The 12,734-nt window shown below is 36.1% G+C and overlaps 1 pseudogene; it reads left to right on the top strand.

Annotated features, from left to right (window-relative positions):
• Positions 1-11,278, top strand: part of LOC150021994 (translocon-associated protein subunit alpha-like) — a 48,327-nt pseudogene extending 37,049 nt beyond the window's left edge.
• Positions 11,279-12,734: the final 1,456 nt, after the last annotated feature.

Here is a 12,734-nt window from a genome sequence, read left to right as displayed (position 1 = left end):
CGTGGTCTCTGTGTTGATCACATGGGTTCAAATCCTAACTCCAACAGTTTCTGGTTAGGAAATTTGAGTGTCAATTTATTTAACCTCTAAGAGCATTAGTTTAATTATTTGAAAACTACATATAATAGTTAATATTATCTATCTCTGATTGGGCTCCATGAAGAGTAAATAAGCTAATATGTTAAAGCATTCTATAACACCCAGTAAATGCTATCATTCTTGATACTGTCTTTAAGCCAAAAGAGAGGGAGTTTGTTTAGTTAGGAGATGATCACAGCAGTTCACTTAAGAGAAAAAGGCCTAAATTTGTGAAAGGATGGAGGAAATATTTGGTACTCAGTGTCCAGCAAGTAGAAGGGATACAATGTGTGTTGAATAAAAAATGTAATAGATATAGTATTAGGTATGTGGTAATCATATCACTATGATTAAAATATATAATTAAAGTCTTCTTTTTAATTAAAAAATAGCTATACAGCTGTCCCATAACTAAGCAAAACAAAAAATAATGATCAACTTTTATTTTTGTTTTCTCCACTAAATTGACTGATTGAGTTGGCATTTAAAAGCTTTTGCTCCAGACACTAACCTCCTCCCAAGACAAGTCTGGACTTACAAGTTAATTGTGGAGAAATCATCTGGAACAACCACCTGAACACTAGCTGGAGAGAAGTCTTATAACCACAGAGAGACAGAAAAGGCTGCTTCATCACAACATGACTAGTAGGAACTGCGGAGACACAAGAGGGCTGGCTGGGCTCCCATGGGTGGCAGATGAAGGGACTGAGAAACAGCTCAGCAGCCAGAAGTTCCCCCTGAGAAGGGCAGGGTTTAAACCCCCACCTGGGCTTCCCAGCCTACAGCAACAGATTGAAAAGTAAAATAGTATCCAGCTGTGAAAAGCGAAAAGCCATAGGGTTTATCGCTAGCCTGAGAGAAACAGCTGGAGAAAAACAGCTCTTAAGCTGATCACACATGAAAATATTTTGGCACCTACTTACCCTGGGCTCAAGCAGAGGGAGGGTAGAGAGTACTAGAGACACTTTGGGAGAATTGGGGGTGGTGGCTTTGAGGGGAGAACTGGGGGAGCAGCTGACCAGGTCCCAGTGCTGACTCATCCCCACACTGTAGGCAGACCATTCCCCTCCAAGTGGCATCAGCCTGAGGGGAAGCAAAAGCCACGCCTACAGGAATTAAGCTGCCTCACCTTCCAACCTTAAGCCTGACAGCTAATCACAGATTGAATAGATTAACAACTAAAACAGAAAGACAAAGGCAGTAGATCTCTGGTAGTCTCCAACAGGCTGCCTAGGCCTAGACTGGTACACGATCTGAAATCACCAGGGGCAGATCCAGGAAGTTCAGATCAATCTAAGAAACAGAAACAAACAAGGAGAGTCACAAAAGTGGGGAGACAGAGAAACAACCCCCTCTCAAAAAGAAAGGAGAAATCCACAGAAAGAGAGTTAAATGAAATAGAGGAAAGCAAACTATCAGACATGGAATTCAAAAGCGAATTATAGGGAAGCTCAATGAGATCAGCAAGCTCAAAGAAAACTATAAAGAACTCCAGGAAAACTATAAAAAACTCCAGGGAAACTAAAAGGAAGTTACTGAGAATTACATCATAATGAAAAAAAGACATAGAAGCTATCATTAAGAGCCAGGAGGAAATGAAGAATACAATTTATGAATTGAGGAACACAGTAGAAGGAATTAAAAGCAGGCCAGAGGAAGAAGAAGATCAGAGCAAGAAGCTGGAGGACAACAAAGAAAAAAAATTCCCAGACAGTGCAACAAATTAAAAAAGATTGAGAAAGAATGAAGAGGCTTTAAGATAGCTGAAGAAAAACATGAAACATAATAATATCCATATCACAGGAATTCCAGAAGGAGAAGAAGAGGAACAAGGGATAGAAAACTTGTTTGAAAAAGTAATGACAGAAAACTTCCCTAACTTGATGGGAGAAAGAGTCACACAAGTCCAGGAAACACAGAGGGTCTCAATGAAGATGAACCCCAACAGGCCCACTTCAAGAAACATCATAACTAAAATGGCAACATTCAAAGACAAAGAAAGAATCCTAACAGCAGAAATAGAGAAACAGCTATCAACATATAAGGGAGCGCTAATAAGGCTATCATCATATTTCTCAGCAGAAACACTACAAGCCAGAAGGGAATGGCAAAAAATATATATATATTCCAAGCAATGAAAAACAAAGGCCTACAATCAAGAATACTCTACCCAGCAAGGCTCTCATTCAAAATGGAAGGTGAAATAAGGAGTTTCCAAGATAAAAGAAAGCTAAAAGAATACCAGCATTGCAAGAGATGCTAAAGGGTCTGCTTTAAGAAGATGAAGAAACAGAGAGAGATAGAGAGGAAAACAAGTACAGAGGGGGGGAAATGACAATGAATAAGTACCCATTAAAATTACCTTAAATGTAAATGAATTAAATGCACCAATCAAAAGACACAGGGTAGCAGAATGGATTAGAAAGCATGACTCACATATATGCTGTCTGCAAGAGACCCACCTTAGAACAAAAGATCTACACAGACCGAAAGTGAAAGGATGGAAAAAAGTATTTCAAGCAAATGGACATGAATAAAAGCTTGGGTAGCAATACTTATATCAGACAAAAGAGATTTCACAGCAAAGGCCATAAAAAGAGACAAAGAAGGACATTTCATAATACTTAAGGGAAAAAATCCATCAAGAAGTTATAACACTTGTAAACATATATGAATGCAACATAGGAGCACACAAATATGTAAGAAAAATTTTGAAAGACTTCAGGAAGTATAAAGACAGCAACATCCTGATAGTGGGGGACTTTAACATCCCAGTGTCATCAATGGGCAGAACTTCAAAGCAAAGAAACACCAAAGATATTGAGGCAATGAACAACACTACAGGTCAAATGGACTTAGTTGGTATATATAAAATGTTTCACCCCACAGAAGCAAAATATACATTCTTCTCAAGTGCACATGGAACATTTTCAAAGACAGAGCACATGGTAGGACACAAAACAAGCCTCAACAAATTCAAGAAAATTGAAATTATATCAAGCATCTTCTCAGATCACAGTGGCTTGAGACTGGAAATCAACCTCAAGGAAAAAACTCAAAAACACTCAAACTCATGGAGAATGAATAACATGCTATTAAACAATGAATGAGTTAACAATGACACCAAGGAAGAAATCAAAAAGTTTCTGAAAACAAATGATAATGAACACACAACAACCCAAAACCTATGGGATACCGTGAAAGCAGTCCTGAAAGGAAAGTTCATAGCAATACAGGCCTACCTAAAAAGCATAGAAGAATCTCTAATAAAAAATATAACACTACAGCTACAAGAACCAGAGGAATAACAACAAATAAAGCCCAGTGCGAGAAGAAGGAAGGAAATCATCAAGATCAGAACAGAATTATATGACATAGAGACTAAACAAACTATTCAAAAAAAATCAACAGAAGTATGGGTTGGGTCCTTGAAAAGATAAACAAAATCAACAAGCCTTTAACCAGGATCATCAAGAAAAAAAAAGAGAGGACCCAAATAAATAAAATCAGAAATGAAAGAGGAGAAATCACAGCTGATACCATAGAAATACTAAGGATTGTAAGAAATTTATGAACAACTGTATCACAAGAAATTTGACAACCTAGATGAAATGGACAAACTTCTGGAAACATATAGTCTTCAAAAACTGAATCAAGAAGAAGCAGAAAGCCTGAATAGACCAATAACAACTAATGAAATTGAAGCAGTAATAAAAAAATTCCTGGCACACAAAAGCACTGGACTGGATGGCTACACAGGTGAATTTTACAAAATATTGAGAAAAGAACTAACTCCTATCCTCATATTATTCTAAAAAATCCAAGAAGAGGGAAGACTCCCAAACTCGTTCTATGAAGCCAGTATTATCCTAATTCCAAAACCAAGTCAAGACACAACAAAGAAAGAAAATTGCAGGACAATATCGCTGATGAACATAGATGCTAAAATCCTCAACAAAATATTGGCAAACTGGATCCAGCAACACATTAGAAAGATCATGCAATACGATCAAAAGGGATTCATCCCAGGGATGCAAGGATGGTTTAATATTCACAAATCAATAAATGTAATACACCACACGATCATATCAATAGATGCAGAAAAGCATTTGATAAAGTACAACACCCATATATGATGAAAACTCTCAGCAAAATGGGAATAGAGGTAGCATACCTTAATGTAATAAAGGCCATAGATGAGAAACTTGAAGCCAACATCATACTTAATGGGCAAAAACTGAGAGCATTTCCCCTGAGGTCAGGAATAAGACAAGGATGTCCACTCTTTCCATTCCTATTCAACATAGTCTTGGACGTTCTAGCCACAGCAATCAGACAAGAAAGAGAAATAAAAGGCATCCAAATTGGAAAAGAAGAAGTGAAACTGTCATTATTGCAGATGACATGATAGTGCACATAGAAAACCTGATAGACTCCACGAAAATACTACTCAACCTAATAAGTGAATTTGGCAGAGTAACACAGTACAAAGTCAATATTCAGAAATTGAAGGCATTTCTGTACACCAACAATAAAATATCAAAAATAGAAACTAGAAAAAAAATCTTATCATAGCAATAAGAAAAATAAAGTACTTAGGAATAAACTTAACCAAGGAGGTAAAAGACCTTAACTTGGAAAACTACATAACACTGAAGAAAGAAATTAAGGAAGATACAAATAAATGGAGGCATATACCATATTCAAGGATAGGAAGAATCAACGTCATTAAAATGTCCATACTACCCAAAGCAATTTCTAGATTCAATGCAATCCCTATTAAAATACCAATGACATTTTTCACAGACCTAGAACAAATACTTCAAACATTTATTTGGAACCAAAGAAGACTCTGAATAGTCACAGCAATCTTGAGTAAGAAGAACACAGTAGGAGGAATCACAATACCTGATATCAAACTATACTACAAGGCCACTGTGATAAAAACAGTCTGGTACTGGCATAAGAACAGACATATAGATCAATGGAACAGAATAGAGAGCCAAGAAATAAACCCAGGTCTATACGGTCAACTAATATTTGACAAAGGGGGAAGGAACATCAAATGGAGTGAAAAGAGCCTCTTCAACAAATGGTGTTGGGAGAACTGGACAGGGACATGCAAAAAAATTAAACTAGACCGCCAACTTACATCATACATCAGAATAAACTCAAGATGGATCAAAGACTTAAATATAAGCCATGGCACCGTAAAAGTTCTAGAAAAAAACATAGGCCGAAACATTTTAGATATCCCGCGTAGCAACATTTTCACTGATATATTTCCTAAGGCAAGGGAAATAAAGGAAAGAATAAACAAATGGGACTACATCAAACTAAAGAGTTTCTGATCAGCAAAAGAAAACATCAGCAAGATGAAAGGGGAACCAACCATATGGGAAAATATATTTGCCAATGATACCTCAGACAAGAGATTGATCTCCACAATATATAAAGAGCTTATACAACTCAACACCAAGAAGACAGACAACGCAATTCAAAAATGGACAAAGGACCTGAACAAACACTTCTCCAAAGAGGACATACAGAGGGTCCATAGGCATATGAAAGAATGCTTAATATCATTAGCCATCAGAGAGATGCAAATAAAAACCACAATGAGATACCACTTCACACCAGTCAGAATGGCCATCATCAACAAATCAACAAACAACTTATGCTGGCGAGGATTCAGACTGGTGCAGCCACTATGGAAAACAGTATGGAATTTCCTCAAAAAACTAAAAATAGAACTCTTTTTGAACCAGCAATTCTATTGCTAGGATTATATCCGAAGAATCCTGAAACACCAATTCAAAAGAACCTATGTACCCCTATGTTCATAGCAGCACTATTTACTATTTCCAAGTGCTGGAAACAACCTACGTGCCCATCTGTAGATGAGTGGATCAAAAAACTGTTACTTTTACACAATTGAGTACTATGTAGCAGAAAGAAAGAAGGAACTTCTACCATTTGCAACAACATGGATGGAACTAGAGATAATTATGCCTAGCGAAATAAGCCAGGCAATGAAAGAAAAATGCCTTATGCTATCACCTATTACAGGAGACCAGTGAACAACACAAACAAATGAGAAAAATTGAACCAGAGGGCATAAGCCTATGATCTCATTACCTAAGCGATTGTCTGAAAGTATAGACCCCACTTAATCATGTCTGCATCGCTGCCTCCTGAGACTGAACAGTTTGGCTGAATTAAGTTGCTGGGTTGATGAAGAATGGGGTGGTCTGTGGGCTTCACTTTAAAACTGGTTTCTCTTTTCTATCCTAATGGCTTGGACAGAAAGGGCCCAGAGGTCTGAGAGGGGGGAAACCTAAAATATCCCCTTAGCTCAAACTAAGTATAGTGGGCAAAAGGGTTTTGGACAGATGTGACGTGCCTGGCACACCTTCCTCCAAAGAAGCCCTTTTCTTTTCCCCTAATGTGGGACATTGAAAAATTAATCCCTGCCTTGTGTCTTCGAGTGGTTATGGATTGAATGATGCCTTTTAACTCTGTTGCCAAATCTGTTGCCCCCAGAATACAACAAGGATACCAGCCTGATAAACCAAGCATGCCGTTGTCCAGAGACAGCCAACCAACCTGGAGTCTGCACGATCCTTCCCCTTGTGGGAAGGCCACCCTCCCCTCCACACCCCCACTCTTACTAGGGTTTCTGGACCCAAGGGTAGGTAGGACGACGACCATGTCCAGCTTGAAGCAGCTAGATGAGCACAAGACCTTTGCCCATTGTCCTTTATAAGATTATAAAGGGTCTTAAGTCTGAGAGGGAGGGACTGTTATTTTTTATTGTTATAAAAAATAATTAATTAATCATAAAAAAAGAATAATGTGGGAAAGGGTGAAGCTGGAGAGCTTTTATGGACATAAACTGGGGGGGCAGATGGGATTACTGGGGGTGGGAAGATGCTGGGTAGAGGGGAGTAAAGGAGAAAAAATTGAAACTATTGTAACAATATAATCAATAAAATATACTTTGAAAAATAAAATAAAATAAAAACTTTTGCTCCATTGTGTTTATTGCAATTAGCCTAAGATTTAAAAAGTGCAGAAGATAGAAGTTGAAAAAGAATATTTAACTTGTATTTATACTACATGTGGTGAATTTAAGATATACATTGAATTAATAGAATTAGAGAAAGTCTTACAATTATTTGGTCAAATCTTTTCTTCCTTGTTCGGAATGACAAAGTAACTCACAATAGGAAGCTGCTGTAGACACTACTGGCAGCACTGCTGATGTCAGGAAAAAGTTCCCCAAACACACCAGCAGGGTATTTCCCTCAGTAAATTTACTGTATTTTCAGTTGTGGGGGAGATGATGGCACTTTTAAAAATAAATTTACATAAATAATTCTCATAGTCTGGGTTCTCTTTGCTCTCACTGTTTCCATAAATCAACTTTTGAACAAATTGGCTATGTGTATTCCTCATATAGTGAAGCATGGTAATTTATTTTTGAAAAAAAAAATTGTAAGAATTTGTCATACTAAAGCACTAGTAAGTGATAAACAGAGAGTCTGTCCTTTGAGTTACTTATATAATTGGATTGGGACAATGCCTCTCAGAATGAATTCTTACAAAGCAAAAATATGTTTAATAAACTTTGTATTTGTCTCTATCCTATGTTGGCAATATTAGCTACTCAGTCAAGATTCAACAAGTGAATAATTGTGAAATAAAAGGGACAATGGTATTATAGAGGTAGAGGTACAGAAGAAAGGAAAAAGTTCCAAGTAAGGAGATTATAAAAAGTTTTACTGAATAAATGGTATATTAGGTCAACCTTGATTGATGAGGAATTCAGCAGGGAAACTATATGGAAAGAGAACATGCCAGACTAGCACAAGCAAAAACATTCAGATGGGATTAAACATGTCCTAATGTTCAGGTATTGGTAGCACAAAAGATAGATGACAAAAGGATATGAAAGGGGAACCTGGTAATGTAGACAGAGACCAAGTTGTACTTGGTCTTTAAAAAAAGGCTAAAGGGCCTGGACATTTTTCTGTTATCAAATAAAAGACATGATTTGGAGAGAAGAAATACCTCATATGTTCTGTACTTTAAAATGACTTCCCTCAGAATAATATTCTGATCCTATATAGAAAGCAGGAGCAAATCACACAGTTTTGCAATGGAAATGTCTCTATTATACATCATACAAACACATACAAGCACACACACTCACATACACACTCACAGACACAACACACACCTACATTACTAGATAAAGTGATTCTAAAGTAAAGAAACTGAATAATATAGTATTTATAAATTTGAAAACCTAAACCAACATTGGTTAGATAACATACTTTCTCTTTGTAACATAAAGGCAATGCTCTACCTTTCAACTTTTTGTTTCTCTTTTCACCACAGCACAAAGGCTGTGAATGATTCTCCTATAGGTGAGTATGCACAACATTTAATGACTTTTTATAATAATGTCATAATTATCATTTCCATTCCATAAACTATATTAGAAGACAAGTAAATTAAAGATTAATATAGAGATAGCCTTGTATTGCCTCTAGATTTTTGTTTTAGTTTTTTAATGTAAACAAATGCTAGTATAAGTATTAGTAGAAAAAAAATTCTCTGCACTTCATAGCTGATTGGGTGGGAAACACCATTTGGTGTCCTTTGCCTGAGAACCCTAGTCATACGTACTAACATAAAAAATAAATATTTTAGGGAAAATCCAACTTCTCTTTTTACTTGATTGCTGAAAAAAATTTCTATGTCCTAAAAGCACTAGATACATTTTAAGAGCAATCCCTTCGATCAAATTGCAACTGGGTATCCCAGGTCACAATAATGGGTTTTGTTTTCAGGGCCCTTATATAAACTCATGGATGCTTCCTTCAAGCATAGTCATGTCGAAGTGATATTCTTTGGTCCAAATTGGTAGATATCAAAATTATCAAAATTAAAAAACCTATAATAAGCATGATATTAATAATAATTTTGCCTCAATGTTTTTCTGGTTTTCTGAAAATAGGAAGAGTGAGTTTTTTTTCCTAAGGGAAAAGAAGACAAAAAAAAAAAATGTGTATTGGAGCCAAAAGCCTTATTTGCTGTGAAAATTGCAAATTTTTGCCTGGAGCAAATATGTGAAAATTTGCAATTTGTTGTAGGTGTGGAATTTTGCTATTTTTCACAGTGAAGAACTGTTCTGTGTAGTTTACTTTTTCCCTTTAGATGTGTGATTCTTGGAGAAATTCTGAGATCAATGTATTTTGATGCCAAAGATGGCAAGGTGAACAATTACTGTTAACAATAACACAAAATTCTGCTATGTAACTCAATGAAATGCTGTTTTTCAAAGTTGAATGGTAGCACTTGTTAGAAGAAAGCACAGTCCTAATTGTGTATTAAACTTTCACCTAGTACAAAAATTCTATATTATTGTACTGTAATACTTTTATGCAGGAGTATACTGTTATCTAAAAATAAAGAGAGGTAGAGCAGGTAGATAAAAAAAAATTATTTGAGCTTTGATGACTTATTATTAATACAAAATTCTAATGTCAATCTTACATACATGAAGTTAGATTCAGATATCCTGTCAAATTGAATTAATTTACTAAACACAAATATTTAACAATTCCAAAATTATGTAATAGTAAAAGCTTCTAGTTATGTAAACATACATTTCACTTAAAATTAAAAGCATATATTCTTGGAACAAGGGATATTAGATTTCCCTCTAGTCATTGTAATACTATGACTCTCATGGTCCTTCTGATTTTTCATAAGAAAAATTGTGAAATACTGCGTTTGGATTTTCTCCTGCAGCCACTCCCTAGGTGATGGTTGCCCACATTAGCCACTGGGAAGGAATGCTGACAACTTCATACCTCTCCTCCTTTCACACATTAAATTATCTGTCCCATTTCTCATGTTATTAGCTTCACCTTCCTTTGAAATTCTAAAATTATAATTTGCTTCTTTCGTTAAGTAACCCGTGTTTTAACAGATTTCCCGAGCTCTCCTTTTCTTCTTAGGAAACATGTGTCTTTTAGAGTTCTTCCAAAAGAAATGCAGGACAGAATGCAGAAAGAAACCTGATGACAGAAAAAGTTTAGAAGAGAGAAATAAACACTTGGAAGATTTAATTAGGAGGCCCAGAGATAGAGCCAGAAAACCAAGGTTCAGTAGCATCAGCTCAAGGGATTACAGAAGGCGAAGAAACAGTGGAAGATTTGATAACTGAAGGTAAAGACGATGAAGCGTGGGTGGAGGAAGCTGAACCCACAGATTTGGCAGAAGATAAAGAGGCAGACAATGTAACTGGTGATCCTGAATCTTCACCAAGTGGAGATTTTGTGAAATGAGATTTCCCAGAAATTAACACTATGAAATTCTTGGTAGGCTGTATAAACAAGGGTACAGAAGATTTTGTTGTTGAATTTCTAGATGCCTCATTCCATTATCCTTGGGACTACCAGTTTTATACCTGGAATTTCACAGCTCTTCCTCTGTGAACACTGGACTGCCACCCTAGACACTGGCAACTTTTGAGTATTCCTTCATTCCTCCAGAGTCCAAATGTTGTCAAAATGTTGACAACATTTTGGTCAAGTCATGATCTGAACTACAAAGATTTGAATGACAATATATTTCAAGATGCTATCTTCAATCAAATGGTTATAATTATTGAAACAAAGTATGGGCCCTGACTAATGTGGTTCATTTGGTTGGACTTGGTTCTGCAAAGCAAAAGATCATGGGTTCGATTCCTGGTCAGGGCATGTGCTGGGTTGGAGGTTCAGTCTTTGGTCCAGGCAAGTGCAACCAATCAATATTTCTCTGTCACATCAATGCCCCTCTCCTCTTTTTCTTCCCTTCCCCTCTCTCTAAAAATAATAAAAAGATAAATAAAATCTTAAAAGAACAAGAAAGAGAGGATGGGTTAGATGGAGAAACCACCTTTATGTATATGTTCTTTTTATGTCTTTGGTTCTTGCTTGTTTTTGGCCTTCATCAACTCTCAGAATCTAGGTGGTTCAAGAGACACATAGAGAAAGCAGAGATGGAGATGGGCAAATCAAGTCAGAATGATGTTGACATGAGTTGGATTCCTTATGAAACCTCGAATTGGATCAATAAAGCTTCAGCAAGAAGGTAGCTCAGGAAACAGGCACAGAAGAGATTAGTGGGCTCTGACAAGTAAGTGTTCCTTTGTGCAACAATCTAGTCTTTATTTAACCTGCCCTCTTTCTCAGCTGATGGGATTTAGTGCAGAGAAGAGCCATATCACCATAGAAGGCATCTACTACTTATGTCTGGACTGAGCAATCAGAATCTGTGGTGATAATATTGTTGAAAGTGCTCTGCATTCATTTTCTAAAGTAACAAATTCATTTTTTATGCCATTAAAATCTATGCATATGCATCTGTAAAAAAAAAGAAATGTAAGACATTATATTTCTCTGTGTTAATGGAATTCCCTAATTCGCAGATAGGAAGACTAAATGGTTGGTTTTATAGTTACCCAATTAATTTACTCAATCAAAGTATGTTTAAATTAACAGTATACTATGTATATAAGACTCTGAAAGGCAAGCTTACCATTTGAATTAATGCATAAATCATCTTTCACTTTTGAAGTATCAAAATCACTAGGAACTGAAAAATTTTGCAGACTATTTCTGCATCTCCCAATCTTCCTTTGAATGATACAAGAAGTTATTTTTGGTTTACTTAGGTTTTAGTAATTTTTCAGTACTTTGAAAGGTTTTCTTAATATCATATAAATAACATAGGTAGCATTTTCTTAGGAATTTCTAAAACCTAGAATATGCATTTACCTTTCCTAGGGACTAAAGAGAAAACCCAACATAAAATGATTCTCAGCATATGTGGAAGGGTTAAAAAATGCTAGAGAGGTAGACAAGAGAAATCATCTATTTAGAGCTAGGTAACAGGCTCCATCCCTTTAAAATAGTAGTGTAACTGAACATAATAAATGAAAATAAATTCAGTCAAAATGAACTTTAAAAGACTATCTATAAAACTAAACATCAATTATAAGGTAAGTTAATGTAAATGAAAAACCATTTTAAATTAATATATCCCAAATATAGTCTTCCTTTTTAAAAAAAAACAATCAAAATTGCAAGGTTTATTGCTATATTTTTCACTGTGGCAATGCTTTTTAAAGTTTAATTCTTTAGTAAATGCATTTATAGATCACCGCTCCAACGAAGCTTCTACTCGCCAATAAGCACAGAAGAACGACTCCTTTTCATGTCCAGACTGGATTCTACCCCTTTTTCTTATCTGCCCAATTAGCTTTATAGGCCTTGGCTATCACCAGCCTAACTACCTTGGAGCTCCTAGATGAAAGTTCCTTATCCTAGGCTGTCCTATTCATCAGGAATCTAGCAAAACTTAGGTTTGAATAGTTTCCTATGAAACACCTCCCACTCAACTGATTTGTGGTCCCTAATGAACCATAAGCTGATGGACAATTATTCATTTGGCTGAGGCTCATGGCACCTTTAAAGGGTACTCGGGATCTCACAAGGCTGCTTATGTGACTCCCATTTAAGTTTAGATACAAGATTTTTGACACGAGCCAGAAATATAACAAGACTTTAACTGAAATCACCATGAAAGAGCAACTT

Source organism: Furipterus horrens, unplaced genomic scaffold, assembly GCF_987537825.1.
Source record: "Furipterus horrens unplaced genomic scaffold, mFurHor1.1.pri manual_scaffold_1, whole genome shotgun sequence".
Classification (NCBI taxonomy): Eukaryota; Metazoa; Chordata; class Mammalia; order Chiroptera; family Furipteridae; genus Furipterus; species Furipterus horrens.
This window is presented reverse-complemented; position numbering and strand designations above follow the sequence as displayed.